Source organism: Panthera tigris, chromosome X, assembly GCF_018350195.1.
Source record: "Panthera tigris isolate Pti1 chromosome X, P.tigris_Pti1_mat1.1, whole genome shotgun sequence".
Classification (NCBI taxonomy): Eukaryota; Metazoa; Chordata; class Mammalia; order Carnivora; family Felidae; genus Panthera; species Panthera tigris.
The window spans coordinates 29,953,486-29,969,785 of NC_056677.1; the positions used below are offsets into that span (position 1 = coordinate 29,953,486).

The 16,300-nt window shown below is 36.6% G+C and overlaps 1 non-coding gene across 1 annotated transcript; it reads right to left on the reverse strand.

Moving 5' to 3' along the window:
• Nucleotides 1-1,175: 1,175 nt before the first annotated feature.
• On the reverse strand, nt 1,176-1,282 carry LOC122235571. Its single transcript, XR_006213623.1, has one exon. It is a non-coding gene; the product is annotated as a U6 spliceosomal RNA (small nuclear RNA).
• Between the last annotated feature and the right edge of the window lie 15,018 nt (nt 1,283-16,300).

Sequence of the window (16,300 nt, forward strand, 5' to 3'; positions counted from 1 at the left end):
CTATGTTGTACATTAGGTCCCAGAACTTATCTTTTTTTGTTTCATTTCAAGTTTTTATTTAAATTCCAGTTATTTGACATATAGTGTAATATTACTTTTAATGGTAGAATTTAGTGATTCATTGCTTACATATAACACCCAGTGCTCATCACAATTAGTGCCTTCTTTAATACCCATCACCTATTTAACTCATCCCCCCTCCAGCAACCCTCAGTCTTTTCTCTATAGTTGAGTATGTTTTATGATTTGCCCCCCCCCCTCTTTTTCCCCCTATGTTCATTGTTTCATTTCTTAAATTCCACACGAGTGAAATCATATGGTATTCAGCTTTCTCTGACTTATTTTGCTTCTCTAATACATTCTAGCTCCATCCATGTTGCTGCAAATGGCAAGATTTCATTCCTTTTGATGGCTGAGTAATATTCGAGTGTGTGTGTGTGTGTGTGTGTGTATTCATCAATTGATGGACATTGGGCTCTTTCCATGATTCGGCTATTGTTGATGATGCTGGTATAAACATTGAGGTACATGTGTCCCGTGGGGTATATTTCTATTTTTAACTTTTTGAGGAACCTCCATACTATTTTCCAGAGTGGCTGCACCAGTTTGCATTCCCACCAGCAGTAAGAGGGTTCCCTTTTCTCCCTATCCTTGCCGACATTTGTTATTTCCTGTCCTTTCTGACGTGATATCTCATTGTAGTTTTGATTTGTATTTCCCTGATGATGAATGATGTTGAGCATCTTTTCACATGTCTGTTAGCCACATGTATGTCTTCTATGGAAAAATGTCTATCCATGTCTTCTGCCCATTTCTTCACTGGATTATTTGTTTTATGGATGTTGAGTTTGGTAAGTTCTTTATGGATTTTGGATACTAATCCTTTATCCGATATGTCACTTGCAAATAACTTCTTTCATTCTGAAGGTTGCCTTTTAGTTTTGTTGATTGTTTTCTTTGCTGTGAAGAAGCTTTTTATCTTGATGAAGTTCCAATAGTTGATTTTTCCTTTTATTTCTCTTGCCTCCAGAGACATATCTAGTAAGAAGTTGCTGTGGCTAATGTCAAGGAGGTTACTGCCTATGTTCTCCTTGAGGATTTTGATGGTTTATGATCTCACATATAGGTCTTTCATCCATTTTGAATTTATTTTTGTGTATGGTGTAAGAAAGTGAAAAGATATGGAACACTTCATGAATTTGCATGTCATCTTTGCACAAGGGTCACACTTATCTTCTCTGTACTCATCCAATTTTAGTATATGTGCTGCCAAAGTGAGCACGAGTACTTATTCACCTTATAACTGAAAGTTTGACCCTTTCTTTGATTAGCATCTCCCATTTTCCCCCCTATCTAGTCTGTGGTTATCACCATTCTACTGTTTCTATGAATTTGACTTTGGTTTGGTTTTGTTTAGATTCCACATATGGTTAAGTACATACAGTATTTATCTTTCTGTGTCTATCTTATTTCATTTAGCATTAACTATTCCAGGTTCATCCAAATTGTCACAGCTGGTAGGATTTCCTTCTTTTTTATGGCTGAATAATATTCCATTATATACACACACACTACATTTTCTTTAGCCATTCATCCATTGATAAACATTTAGGTTGTTTCTGTATGTTGGCTATTATGAATTGTGTTGCAATGAACATGGGAGTGAAAAAATCTCTTCAAAATACTGATTTAGTTTCTTTTGGATGTATACCCAAAAGTGGGATTGCTGGGTCTAATGTATGGTATTTAATCTTAACTGGTAAGTTACTTAATAATTAGTTACCCATTTTTCATTGCTGATGTTGTTTATTCACATCTTCATTCTCTTTGAAAATAAAATCACACTGGTTAGTTTTGTGTTTTTTATTATTTAAAAAAAATTATGTAACTGTTGATTGAATCCATGAAGTTTTTTGTTTTATTATTTTGTTTAATAATTATTATTTTCTTCTATTTAGAGTGTTTTATTTTCTTGTTCTTTTTCTACCTTCTTGCAATGAAATCTTAATTCATTTTTTTCAGGTCTGGTAGTGTTCTTATAAATGCAGTTGGGGCTATATATCTCCCTTTTGTTACTGCTTTAGCTGAAACACTCAGGTGTGAATTGTAGTGTGGTTTATTATGTTTTCCTTTTTTACAAAAAATTTTTAATTTACATTTTATTTCCACTTTTTCCTAAAAATTTTTCAAAATTGTGAATTTATTTTTTGAGATATTTGGGTTAGTGTGCTTTTTGACATTGATTTTTCTAATATTTTATTACTTTTTTTGTTGTTTGTGACTCTTGTATGATAGATTTGGGGAAACTTTAAACTTTATTTTTGATTTTATTCATATTTGTGTAAATTTCTACAAATGCTTGAAAATAAATTTTATTTCCCTCATCTGGGTGCATATATAATGGGTGTATTAGCCTAAGGCCAATGTTGGGTTTATTGCATCCTTCACCCAATTCTTTGAATTCATGGTTTCTGAGATACATGTGTTATCTTTTTCCACTTTGAATTACTCCTTATAGTTCTAAATTTTGCCTGATAAAATTTAGAATGGAAGGTTTTACTTAGGGCTGTCTCATCCCATGGAGTTGATTTTAAATCTTCACCATTTACCTAGAGTAAAATAACTAAATAGACCCTGAGGTTGGTAGTTTTTACTAGTTTCTGTTCCTGCCTACTGTTCATTCCAGATTGGGTCCTTACATCCTAATTTTCAATCCCTCACAAACCTTTCCCCCTCTTCGCCCTTCCTCTATCACTAGCCTTCCCCAAATCAGGGAATTTTTTTTTCACTTTGGAAGAATGGGAACGTAGTAGGGAAACTATTAAATTTTTTCTACTCATCATAACTTCTCCCAAATATATTGACTCTGAATAAAAATTATTCCTATCCTCTGAACCTAGATGTTTGAAATTATAAAGACAAAATTTGATTATTTTTAGGTGCCCTTTTTTCATTTCTTTTGAGTCATGAACAATGGCCATCTGGCTGAATAAGTTACAAAAGGTAGAAAGAAACATCCAGAATGAGAGGAACTTTGTTTAATTATTCTTAAATATCATCTCTTTCCTGATGCTGATTGCAGTTTCTTTTTCATGACCTGCTCTCTCCCCTTCATTCTTTCCTCCTGCTACAACCCACAAGATCAGGCACTTGGAAGAATAAAAAACTTTATGACCTTGATCAAGATGAAGGAACTTCACCATACTTATCACTGAGCAGAAGAAATTGTAAAATGGAACTTTTAATATTTTAAAGCCATTTGGAACACAGTTTGCATGAGTGATTCTGTACAATGTACAAACTGGTGGAGAGATGATGACCCTGGAGAATTTGCACTGACAGCCTTGGGACGAAGACATGTGGGAATAACTTTTAATTGCATATTTAATTGACCTTGTAGGAAAATGAATCTCATATTTTGTACTGAGTACAATTACATAAAAATTTGATAATATTATTATCCAAAAAAGTTACTCAGACTATTTTACTGTATTCTTAGAATCATATAATGTCTATACTCTGCATTCTTTTGACAGTGCTAAGACAGTCACCATCCTGCTTTGTAGCAGAGGGGTAGAAAGTAGAAGATAAATTAAATCAAACCTTTTGCCAGTATTTTTAGTAATTTATGATAGGTAACTTTATGAAAGACTCTCAGGAAAATTTTTAGGCATCATCTTGAAACTATCAGATTTATAGTTAATACAGCTAAGATGTGTAATTTTAAGGTGTCTTTTTGCTTTTCCAGCCAATTAGATATTAGCATAATTTACAAGTAAATAAAATCAGTATTTTTCCCACATATGTTTTTACTTTGGATAGAGCTAAAGAGATAGTTGTTTTAAAGAATGAATATGTCTGTTTTTGCCAAGGGCATTTGTCCTAAGAGTTCATCTTTCAGATAACATATTTAGAAAAAGGTATTGGCTCATATAAAAATAGTACCTAGCTAAGGTCCTGTGTATAAGGGGAAACAGATAATTTTAGAAGTTATAACATAAGAAATTATCATTGTTTAACATGAGACAAAGGAGGGGTTCCTGGGTAGTTCAGTCAGTTAAGCATCTGACTCTTGGTTTCAGCTCAGGTCATGATCTCATGGTTTGTGAGTTTGAGCCTTGCGTTGGGCTCCATGCTAACAGTTGGGAGCCTGCTTTGCATTCTCTCTCTCTCTCCCTCTCTCTGCCCTTTCCCTGCTTGCTGTCTCTGTTTCTCAAAGTAAATGAATAAACTTCAAAAAATTTAAAAAATAATATAAAAGAAAGGAAAGGTATTTTCTCAGACTGACGATATAGACCAGGTAGTCAGCTGCCATGATTGTCATTGATTTGGGGTGAAAATAGAGAGCTCTAAGGACACGTAGGAACTATGACCTACACCTCTGTTCAGAATTACATGAGTTGCAGGGATGACTCTCAGAATATAAACCATAAAACATCTGGCAGTGCTTAATGCCACATCTCATCTGCTGCCATCTTAGGCTGCATTAAAAGAAATAGTGTCCAGTTCACAGAAGGGGAGAGTCCCATTGTATTGATCAGAAACTACTTTTCTGATTTCATCCTAGGTGTAGCTCCAGGAAACAATGGTAAGAGCAACAATGTAAGGAATGAAAACACTATTCTTTGATTTTTTAGCCAAGAGTATAGATTCAGGGGACGTCAGCTGTATTTTTTCCAAAATCTTAGAGCTCTTATGGAGAAGACAATTTGATTTAGTTTGTTCTGTTTTAGCAGAAAGTAATAAAGAGATTAGCTTACTAGATGTATGGCCCATTGCCACAATAAATCTTCATACCTGTATTACAAACTCTGAGATAGCATGGTATATGGTCAAGGCCCAATTTGCCTATGGATTTTTGGCTGAAATTTATGGGCAATCTTTAAAGTCCCCAGATACTGGAAATGCAAAGTTGCATAAAGCAGGATGCATAAAGCCTATGCTTTACATATTGGGAAGAACAGTGCTCCCAATGATGTAGGAGAAAGTAAAGATATCAGTTCCTCTTTCAAACCCAGAGTCAGAGCAGGGACAGGACAAATAGGTGTGCAAGGCCATAGTAGCACCATACTGAAGAGCTTGCCAGCCAGCATTTTGGGAGCTTCATTCATTTAGCATCAACAAGAAGGAAGACACTGAATATCAACCAGGAAGATAGTGGGGTAGAAACTAAGGATAAAGTCAAAGAAGAAATAGTTACTGCCTCTAAACTATCCTACAATGCAATGTAAAATGTGAGGTTTGAAGCTATGTTTGTATGTATGTGCATGTTTGAGCATGAATTCTCAAGGTGGTCTTCATATTCTGAAAATAATATGTATTAGGTTAATTTTTTTAACACCAATGTTTAATTTATTGAAGTCAGAAATGAAAACACTTGATTTTTCATAGGCCTTAAATTCCACTTTACAAAATTATTATTTTACTATTTGCAATCTAGAAATTTAACACTTTTATTTTATTATTTTTTTAAGTTTATTTATTTATTTTGGGAGAGAGAGAAAGAGAGCACAAGCACTATGGGAGGAGAGGCTGAGAGAGAGAGAGAGAGAGAATCCTGGGCTGTTAACACAGAGCCTGATATGGGGCTGAATCTCATGAATCCGTGAAATCATAACCTGAGCTGAAATCAGGGGTGGGATGCTTAACCAACTGAATCACCTAGGCGCCCCTAACAATCACTTTTAAAAGGCCTTTGGAAAATACTTGGTCCTGTTTAAAAACACTTTGGAACAATTTCAAACTGCATACACAATTGTAATATTCGGTTGCCATTTTACACACACCTGTTAGCTGAAATAAAATGAAAGCCTTCCCAAATAATATTCTTTTTTTATTTAACTTTATTTTTTATTTTTTAAAATTTACATCCAAATTAGTTAGTATATAGTGAAGCAATGATTTCAGTAGATTCCTTAATGCCCCTTACCCATTTAGCCCATCCCCCCTCCCACAACCCCTCCAGCAACCCTCAGTTTGTTCTCCATATTTATCAGTCTCTTTTGTTTTGTCCCCCTCCCTGTTTTTATATTATTTGTGTTTCCCTTCCCTTATGTTCATCTGTTTTGTCTCTTAAAGTCCTCATATGAGTGAAGTCATATGATTTTTGTCTTTCTCTGACTAATTTCACTTCGCATAATACCCTCCAGTTCCATCTACATAGTTGCAAATAGCAAGATTTCATTCTTTTTGATTGCTGAGTAATACTCCATTGTATATATATATACCACATCTTCTTTATCCATTCATCCATTGATGGACATTTGGGCTCTTTCCATACTTTGGCTATTATTGATAGTGCTGCTATAAACATGGGGGTGCATGTGTCCCTTCGAAACAGCACACCTGTATCCCTTGGATAAATGTCTAGTAGTGCGATTGCTGGGTCATAGGGTAGTTCTATTTTTAGTTTTTTGAGGAACCTCCATACTGTTTTCCAGAGTGGCTGCACCGGCTTGCATTCCCACCAACAATGCAAAAGGGATCCTCTTTCTCCACATCCTCACCAACATCTGTTGTTGCCTGAGTTGTTCATGTTAGCCATTCTGACAGGTATAAGGTGGTATCTCATGGTGGTTTTAATTTGTATTTCCCTGATGATGAGTGATGTTGGGCATTTTTTCATGTGTCGGTTGGCCATCTGGATGTCTTCTTTGGAGAAGTGTCTATTCATGTCTTTTGCCCATTTCTTCACTGGCTTATTTGTTTTTTGGGTGTTGAGTTTGATAAGTTCTTTGTAGATTTTGGATACTAACCCTTTATCTGATATGTCATTTGCAAATATCTTCTCCCATTCTGTCGGTTGTCTTTTAGTTTTGCTGATTGTTTCCTTCGCTGTGCAGAAGCTTTTTATTTTGATGAGGTCCCAGTAGTTCATTTTTGCTTTTGTTTCCCTTGTCTCCGGAGACGTGTTGAGAGGTTTTTGCCTGCTTTCTCCTCAAGGATTTTGATGGCTTCCTGTCTTACATTTAGGTCTTTCATCCACTTCGAGTTTATTTTTGTGTATGGTGTAAGAAAGTGGTCCAGGTTCATTCTTCTGCATGTCGCTGTCCAGTTTTCCCAGCACCACTTGCTGAAGAGACTGTCTTTATTCCATTGGATATTCTTTCCTGCTTTGTCAAAGATTAGTTGGTCACATGTTTGTGGGTCCATTTCTGGATTCTCTATTCTGTTCCTGTGATCTCTGTGTCTGTTCTTCTGCCAGTACCATACTGTCTTGATGATTACAGCTTTGTAATATAGCTTGAAGTCTGGGATTGTGATGCCTCCTGCTTTGGTTTTCTTTTTCAAGATTGCTTTGGCTATTCGGGGTCTTTTCTGGTTGCATACAAATTTTAGGATTGTTTGTTCTAGCTCTGTGAAGAATGCTGGTGTTATTTGGATAGGGATTACACTGAATATGTAGATTGCTTTGGGTAGTATTGACATTTTAACAATATTTGTTCTTCCTATCCAGGAGCATGGAATCTTTTTCCATTTTTTGTGTCTTGTTCAATTTCTTTCATAAGCTTTCTATAGTTTTCAGTGTATAGATTTTTCGCCTCTTTGGTTAGATTTATTCCTAGGTATTTTATGGTTTTTGGCGCAACTGTAAATGGGATCATTTCCTTGATTTCTCTTTCTGTCGCTTCATTGTTGGTGCATAGGAATGCAACTGATTTCTGTGCATTGATTTTATATCCTGCAACTTTGCTGAATTCATGAATTGGTTCTAGCAGTTTTTTGGTGGAATCTTTTGGGTTTTCCATATAGAGTATCATGCCATCTGCGAAGAGTGAAAATTTGACCTCCTCCTGGCCGATTAGGATGCCTTTTATTTCTTTGTGTTGTCTGATTGCAGAGGCTAAGACTTCCAATACTATGTTGAATAACAGTGGCGAGAGTGGACATTCCTGTCTTGTTCGTGACCTTAGGGGGAAAGCTCTCAGTTTTTTCCCATTGAGGATGATATTAGCGTTGGGTCGCTCGTATATAGCTTTTATCATCTCGAGGTTTGATCCTTCTATCCCTACTTTCTTGAGGGTTTTTATCAAGAAATAAATATTCTTATGAATTCAGCATATATATACACATGTATTTATGTATACATACAGGTACATATAATGTGAAGCTAAAGGCTGGATACGGTGGTTAAGTAGAAGGTAAAACAAATCAGCCGGGTATAAATCTTCACCAAATTCTGCACGTGTGCAAGTGTGGATTGCCCGACAGGACTGACTCCTGGGGGAGAGGTTACTGTGGCTATGGCCCAGATGCAGAGGGTGTAATTCCGGGATCAGGGTGGGTGATGTGTTTCTCCCCATTTACATTTAGCTGATGTGGACTAGAGTGCATGGGTTCTGGGCGCCTGTGCCCCCCCCCCCACCTTGCCCTCACCCTGCAGCTGCTGCATACCTTTGGAGGAGGAGGTGCTAGTCCCATACTGCCCCCACCTCCACTGTGCAAATGCCCTGAACAGTTTCAGCCTGTCCCCTGGAAACAAGCAGTGGCCTTTCTCTGACTCTGCCAGTCCCCTTTTCATTGGTATTGCTGTACAGTTTTTTATTTACCCCCCAGCCTTCAACTTGTGATCTGTAACTTACTTGTCTGCTTCTCAGAGGTATCCCTGTAGGTTTGTCCTCAGGTATTCTTCTAGATGCCTTCAGAAAATGGTTACTTCATGATTTTTCATGGAATTTGTCCTAATAAATCATTCTTCTATCACAGGGCAACATTAAAAAAAACTCATACATAGCACCTGGTTCAGGACTTGTTAAAAGGAATCTTCATGCCCCAGGACCTCCTTCTTACAGTTTCTTAACAGCAAAGGACTTAAGGATATTTCCTTAGTGTGAGGAGCGTATTAAGGGATGAAGGCTAATGCCATCTGGGCTCACTTCGTTAATTGTAACTCAGGCTCATAATTTTTATATTTATGGTAGAGCTTTCTAACAGAGTTTTTAACAGTGAATCAGCCTGCCTAACAAACTAATGAACTTCATGTTGCTGGGAAGGTTCCAGAAGGTACTGTATGAACACCACCTTTTAGGGTTTCTTTAAGGGGTTTTCATATTGATTTTGGAGCTGAATTAGATAAAAAATAAGTGCTTTCCAACATCTCCTAGTTATTCTTTGATATTATTTTAATAAATCATATATTTATAAAAACAGGAGAAATCTGAGATCTTTGTGAGGCACTGATTTATGTTGTAGTTTTTCACAGCAGCCTAAGGTTTTCCTTTCATGATAAGGTTTACCAGAAAAAAAAGTGCTGAAAGTAATATCTCTGTTGTTTTTTGTTGTTAGAAAAAGCTATGTCCATTATAATTGATATGTGTTTAAGCATTGAAAATTATTTCTAATTAGTAATAACTTTCCCTTTATTCTTTACTAGTTAACAGTAAACACTATGTTGTACAATATGTAATTTTATCTGCATTCTGAGAAATACCACAAGTCAAATTCATGGCTCTGATTCAGAAAATGTCCTTGGGGAGCCTGGGTGGCCCGGTCGGTTGGGCATCCGGCTTTGACTCAGGTCAGAATCTCGCAGTTCCTGAGTTCGAGCCCCGCGTCGGGCTCTGTGCTGACAGCTCGGAGCCTGGAGCCTGCTTCGGATTCTGTATCTCCCTTTCTCTGTCCCTTCCCTGCTCATGCTGTGTCTCTCTTGTCTCTCAAAAATGAATAAATGTTAAAAAAAAAAGAAAATGTTGTCTTTAATCATTAACTAGATTCAACATATTCTTCTGAGTAAACATATGTCGAAATAAGTACTATATATTTTCTTGCTTTAGAGAAAGAAAGTTTAAATTTCATTTCTAATTTTATTAAGTGGCTGCTTTTTTATTCATGGAGCTCTTTCTTTTTTTTTTTAACGTTTTTATTTATTTTTGAGACAGAGACAGAGCATGAATGGGGAAGGGTCAGAGAGAGGGAGACACAGAATCTGAAACAGGCTCCAGGCTCTGAGCTGTCAGCACAGAGCCCGATGCAGGGCTCGAACCCACAGACCGCGAGATCATGTCCTGAGCCAAAGTCGGCCGCTTAACCGACTGAGCCACCCAGGCACCCCCATGGAGCTCTTTCATAAGAAATGTATTCTTAATTTTTTTTCCACAAGGAGGGGAGGGAAGATTTTTTTGTATGACTCAGTTTTCTTGCATCTCATTTTTTTAAAGAAAGAGAAAAAAACATCTTTGCTCCACACATTCATCAATTTGAGGGAAGGTTGTTGATTTGGGCGGGGAAGATGTTCAAAGATGTCAGCTGAGGCAATTGTACTCAGGCCTCGGGGGTTCGAGAGAGGCAATCAAACCCTGTAAGACTTTTAAAAATCAAAATATACCCAAGGTCTTTTACTATGTATAGTTTATATTTTGAAACACATTTAATTTACAAAGTGTTTAAGCTGAAAATCATTATGGAATAGAGTGAATGTGTCTAAAGGTCCAGTAAATGAGAAAATTATGTAAATGCTAAGCACTTTGGGGATATTCAAAGCCCCTGAAAAATCTGATACTCATCACTGAATATATACCTATTAAATAATATCCATGCCCTCCAGGTTCTTTTTTTTTTTTTTTCCACAAAGTTACTTAGGCAGGTTTTGCAAAAATGTTCTGGGTTGTAAAATTTATATTACTAAAAAAATGAAAACAAACAAAAATTATGACTGTGCAGCTCCTTAACAACACCTCTAGCATTTTCTGGCTGATTAGCCCGTTACAGGCAGAGCCGGCGGTTCAGGTGAGGGCTGGTGGTTATGTATGAGTTAAGAAGAGGATAAATGGTTTGTTGTCATCTATGCATGGGTCAGTGGCTTGTCACATAACTGCCATTTAGTATTTAGTGCCTCATAATGCTCAGTAAGGAAGACAGCATTAGAGATAATTAAGGAAACTTTTGTTCAGCTGTTGGATTACTTTTGTATTTTTTACCTCCCAATACTTCACATTTACGTGAAACAGCTGAGCAAATTTCATTACCTTCCCTTTCTGGGATGTGAGACGAGAGTTCTGCTCACTTAGTACCTCAGAAACACCCATTGCTTTTCCAGCATATTTCAAAGCTTTTTCTTTCCTAAATTATGAGCCAACAGTTACTAAGATCTGCTACTCCTTCACAGTGGGGCAGAGAAAGATTAACTAAATGTGACCCTTCTCCACAAAGAGCATAAATAACTAGAATTCAGGTTGGAATCTCAAATAAAAGGGCAAGTAGAAATTGCACAATAGATAAAATGCCTCCAGTTGGTGAGATTAGCAAAGGCTTCTGCACCTTTTAACTAGGCCTTGGACACGGGCAAAGCCCTGACAGATGCATAGACCAAGAGTTGCTGTTGCTTTTTTTCTTTACTTCACTATCCTCTACTCTTCTGAATGCATTGGCATAAGCCTTTGGTCCATCTGCTGTCTAAATCCCCTCGTTAAGCTATCTTCACATGATCAAATCCAGTGGTCCAATCTCAGTCCTCACCTTAACTGAACACTCAATGGCATTTGACTTAATTCATTTGTCCTTCTTGAAACACTTTCTTTCTTTGGCTTATGGGGTATGGCGCTGCTCTCTTGATTTCCCCATGCTTTGGTGGCCACTTGGTTCTGGCTGCCTTTTTACAACCTACTTTTACAGATCTCTACATTTTGGCATGCCCTAGAGCTAAATACCCACACATGTATCCACACCATTCCATTTCAGTAGGTCAGGCGTTCTTCAGCCTAGTTGCACATTAGAGGAGATTTAAAAATTCACCAATACCCTTGTTCCCCTACAGATTTGGATTCAGTTGTTCTGGGGATGGGAGAGGGAATCAGTATTTTATTTTAAAGCTTCCTGGGTGGATTGCAAGTGTGCCAGGGTTGAGAATCACTGAATGGAGTGATCTCATCCAGTTCAACAAGCCCAAATGACACACAAAAAATCTGGTGATTCAAATGGAAATCTCCATCCTTGAGCTGTCCCTTGAACTCCAGACTCATAATTAAAGGATTGACTAGACATTTCCACTTTGCTGTCCAATACCCATTTTCAAAGTTAGCAAGCCCAAAGTCAGCCTTTTGATTCCCCATCCAAACCTGCTCCTTGTCCAGTGTTTCTTATCGCAGAAGATGGCACAGGTCATAATTCACTGCCTTGTTTAGGGGCCAAATTTAGGAGTCATCCAGAATTCTTCTAATTCTTTCATTTCTCATATCTAATTATCAGCAAATCTCTTTGTTTCTGTCTTTCATATTAATCTTTAATTTTCTCATTCCTTACCACCTTTATGCCAATTTCCCCAGCCTAAGCTGCAATCATCTCTTACTTGGACTGGCCCCATAGTCTCCTAACTCCTGTCTTATGTTCACTCTTCCCACCACCCCCGCAGTCTCTGTACTCCTGCAAAGTGATCGTTCTGAAAATTAAAATCATGTTACTCCCCTGCTCTCACTCCTCCAAATACTTTTTATCACACTTACAACGAATCCCGTATCTTTACTATTGTCCATAACCTTGAAGGATTGACTTCTAGTTACTCTGACCTTGTTTCTTACCTTATTTTTTGAAACCCCTCACTCAGGATGCATCAGCCACCCTGCTTTCCTTGCTATTCCTCTAAAACTTCATACATGATCCTGTCAAGGGCCTTTGTACCTACTTACTATTACACAGATCCCAATATAATGTGTCTAGATCTCTCATATCATTTAGATTACTGTTTAAATGTCACTCCTGTCAGGCAATGCTTCCCTAAGTACTAGATTTTAGGTAGTAACCTCTATTCTTTTATTTTGTTTTATTTTTCATACCTGACATTTTATTTTTATTTATTTTTTAAGGAAAAATTTTTAAAGTTTATTTATTTATTTTGAGAGAGAGAGAGAGCATGAGTGGGGAGGGGCAGAGAGAGAGAGAGAGAGAGAGTGAGAATCCCAAGCAGGCTCCACACTGTCAGCACAGAGCCCGATGTGGGGCTTGAATCCACAAACTGCGAAATCATGACATAAACCAAAATTAAGAGTCGGACACTTGACCTACTGAGCTACCCAGGAGCCCCATACCTGACATTTTATTATGTTCACTTACTTAATTACTATCTTCTCACCAGAATACAGGCTCAATCAGTGTAGGAAGGGACCCTGTTTTCTTCCCCATCACGTCTTTAGCATCTAGAACAGCATCTTGCATGTGGTCAGTAGGTACTCACTAAGTGAGTTGATGAATGTGTGGATGAATATGAGGGGAGGGATTTCAGGCCAAAGGAGCATTATGAACAATGTCATGGAAACAAGCAAAATTAGCTAGTTTGGGAGAAGACCATATTTGGTTGAAGGGTGCTTGGAGAGGAGTAGTAGCAAGAGATGGTTCTAGAAAGGGAGATACAAATCAGGATGTGGAGAGCCCTAGACAATTCACATAGAATTTAGGAAATGGAAAGCCATTTGAAGATTTTTTTAGGTGGGCTGTGCATTTTATTGAATTGAGGCTAAAAAGCAAATGATTTGGTAACTGAATAGAAGTGGTGGTTAAGGGAAAAGGAAGAGTTAAATATGATTTTCATATGTTAGGCCTGGGTAATTGAAAGAATGTTAGTGGCATCAACAAACAGAAAGAAGACAGAAAATAGTGAGATGTTGTTTTGCTTTTAGTGAATCACACTGAAGTAGATTGGAAGTTTGGAAAAATAATCCTTTGAATTCGGGATATGTTGTTTAAGGTGCTTGGGAAATACTCATGTGGAGATGTTGAAAAATCATTTGTACATGAGGATGTGGAACTTGAGAGACAAGTCAGGGCTAAAGCTTAAGGTTTGAAAGTCATGCTCTGAAGGAGAAGATAAACATAGCAACTAGGAACTTGTGAGATAAGAAAGGAGAGGCTCCTATGGAATCTTAGGGAATGTTACTTTAAAAGGTGGCATGAGAATTTAAAAACATGGGAAAATCAAAGACTGTTTGGAGAAATAGGAGCAAACTTCCATGGACTGTAACATGATCTAACATGTTAAATTTTGGAGAAGTTAATCATCACTTTTAAGTAATGCAGAGAATTTGAGGAAGAGGAAGAGATAAAGCTTTTAATTATCAAAAGAAAAATTATAACTGTGGTAGTGTGGACTGGTAGCTTGGAAGAACTTGAAAGAATGTGGAAGGATAATAGATTAAGTAGCGGGGGTGAGACAAGAATGTTTGAGAAGAGAAAAAAAAATGAATCTTAACCCCAAATGAAGCAAGATATATTTTACAGGAAGAAACAAAAAATTTAGAAGTGAGGATGGCTCATGCATGGAGTGGCCCCATGCATCGAAGTGCAACGTGGCTGTGTTAGCCCTAGAAATACACATGGATCGTCTTCTGATCCAGGAAGGAAAACTAAGAGAAAAGAAGGAAGACGAGAGTAGAGGGAGGTGGATGGAGTAGAGGCGAGAAATCACATGTTAAATAAAATCTCAGTCAAGTTGGAAATACAATCATGTGCTTACAATCATCTAGTGACATTTTGTGCAAAGTAGGGAGTGAAAGGAGTTGGCTAACACACGTGAAAGAATTAAGATCAACACAATGTTGACACTTTTTCCTCCTGATCTACGTTTTAGTAAGTGATGTATATGTACTTACATGTAAGTTTATAAAAATGTACAAAGTAATGTAGAGTCTATCACTATTGTAATTTATAAAGATGTAATGTAGAGTCTATCACTATTTAAATGTAGTCTATCACTATTGTAATTTATAAAGATGCTTTTCCTTTGAATGAAAAGAAAAATGAAGCACCAGTCTCATTATTTCTTTAAAAACAGTTTCCTGAAGTAGTTTCATCTACTTTGATGGATTTGAAGATGATACCAGGGAGTCTTCAATTCCAACAAAGCTGTAAAATATCTGCTCGTAAGTAGTTAAGGGTCTCCCTTTCTTGCAAAAGAGCATCACTATAGTTTTCTTAATTGTATGTAAGTTAGGTAGAGAGTTCTTGAATTATTCCACCTAAATGAATTGATTCATATAAAGAATATGATTCGTATATTCTCTGTTTAGAGCAGAGAATAGTTCCTGGTACAAAGTATGCAGTCAATAATTCATCATCATCATCATCATCATCATCATTGTTGTTTTTAAAAAGGGGCATGTGAATTAGGATTACTAATCCAGATGTGTAAAATGCTGATTTATCCTATATTTGTTGATATTGTCATGGATTTGTAATAATTTGAAATATACTGCAAAGACTTCTAACTTTTTGATATTTGATCATAAAAATTTCACCTATTCATATTCAATGTCAAGGCACTGATCAATATTAATATAATTGACACCATGTAACTATCATATTTAGTCTCATGAGATTTCCACTGCAGCTTTACATTAATTAAACATGCTATTAAATTGAGTAGCTTAGCCTTCTGAAGTGAATTAGTATTCATCAAAATAACACCAATCATAACGGATTCATTAGATATTAATGTGAATGTCATATATATATTTCCACAAAGGTTTCACTGCAACCATTATTCATGGATTATTGTAATAAAGGATATAAATGGCAGAAAGTACATTGTTAATCTATTCAATGTATTTTTGTTCTTTAAAATTTTATCCTATTAGAGAAAAAGAGTTCAATTTTTCTTATATTTCAGACTTGGAATTTTTTTATATATTACAGATGAGATTTGTTTTCTTTTCATTTTTTCCCAGTTTTATTGAGATATAATTGAAATAAGGTATACAACACATTGATTTGAAAAATTTGTATATTCCAAAATGATGGCCACTACAGTGTTAACCAACACTTCCTTCATGTGACATAATTACCATTTCTTTTTTTGTGGTGAGAACACTTAAATCTACTCTCTTAGCAACTTTAAAGTATTTAATACAGTATTATGAACTATAATTACCATGCTGTATATTAGATCCTCAGAACTTATTTATCTTATAAGTGGACATTTGTAATCTTTAAACATCTCCCCATTTCTCCCATACTCCAGCCCCTGATAACCACTACTATATTTGCTGTTTCTATGAGATGAGTATTTTTATTTTATTTATTCTTATTTTTAATGTTTATTTATTTGAGAGAGAGAGAGAGAGAGAGAGGAAGCAGGAGAGGGGCAGAGAGGGTGGGGAGAGAGAGAATCCCAAGTGAGCTCAATCCCACAAATTGTGAGATCATGACATGAGCTGAAGAGCTGAAATCAACCAAGCGAGCTGCCCAGGTGCCCCTGAGATCAGTATTTTTAGATTCCACGTATAAGTGAGATTATACAGTATTTTCTTTCTCTGTCTGACTTATTTCACTTGGCATGATATCCTCAAAGTCCTTTCATGTTATTACATGAGTGAAT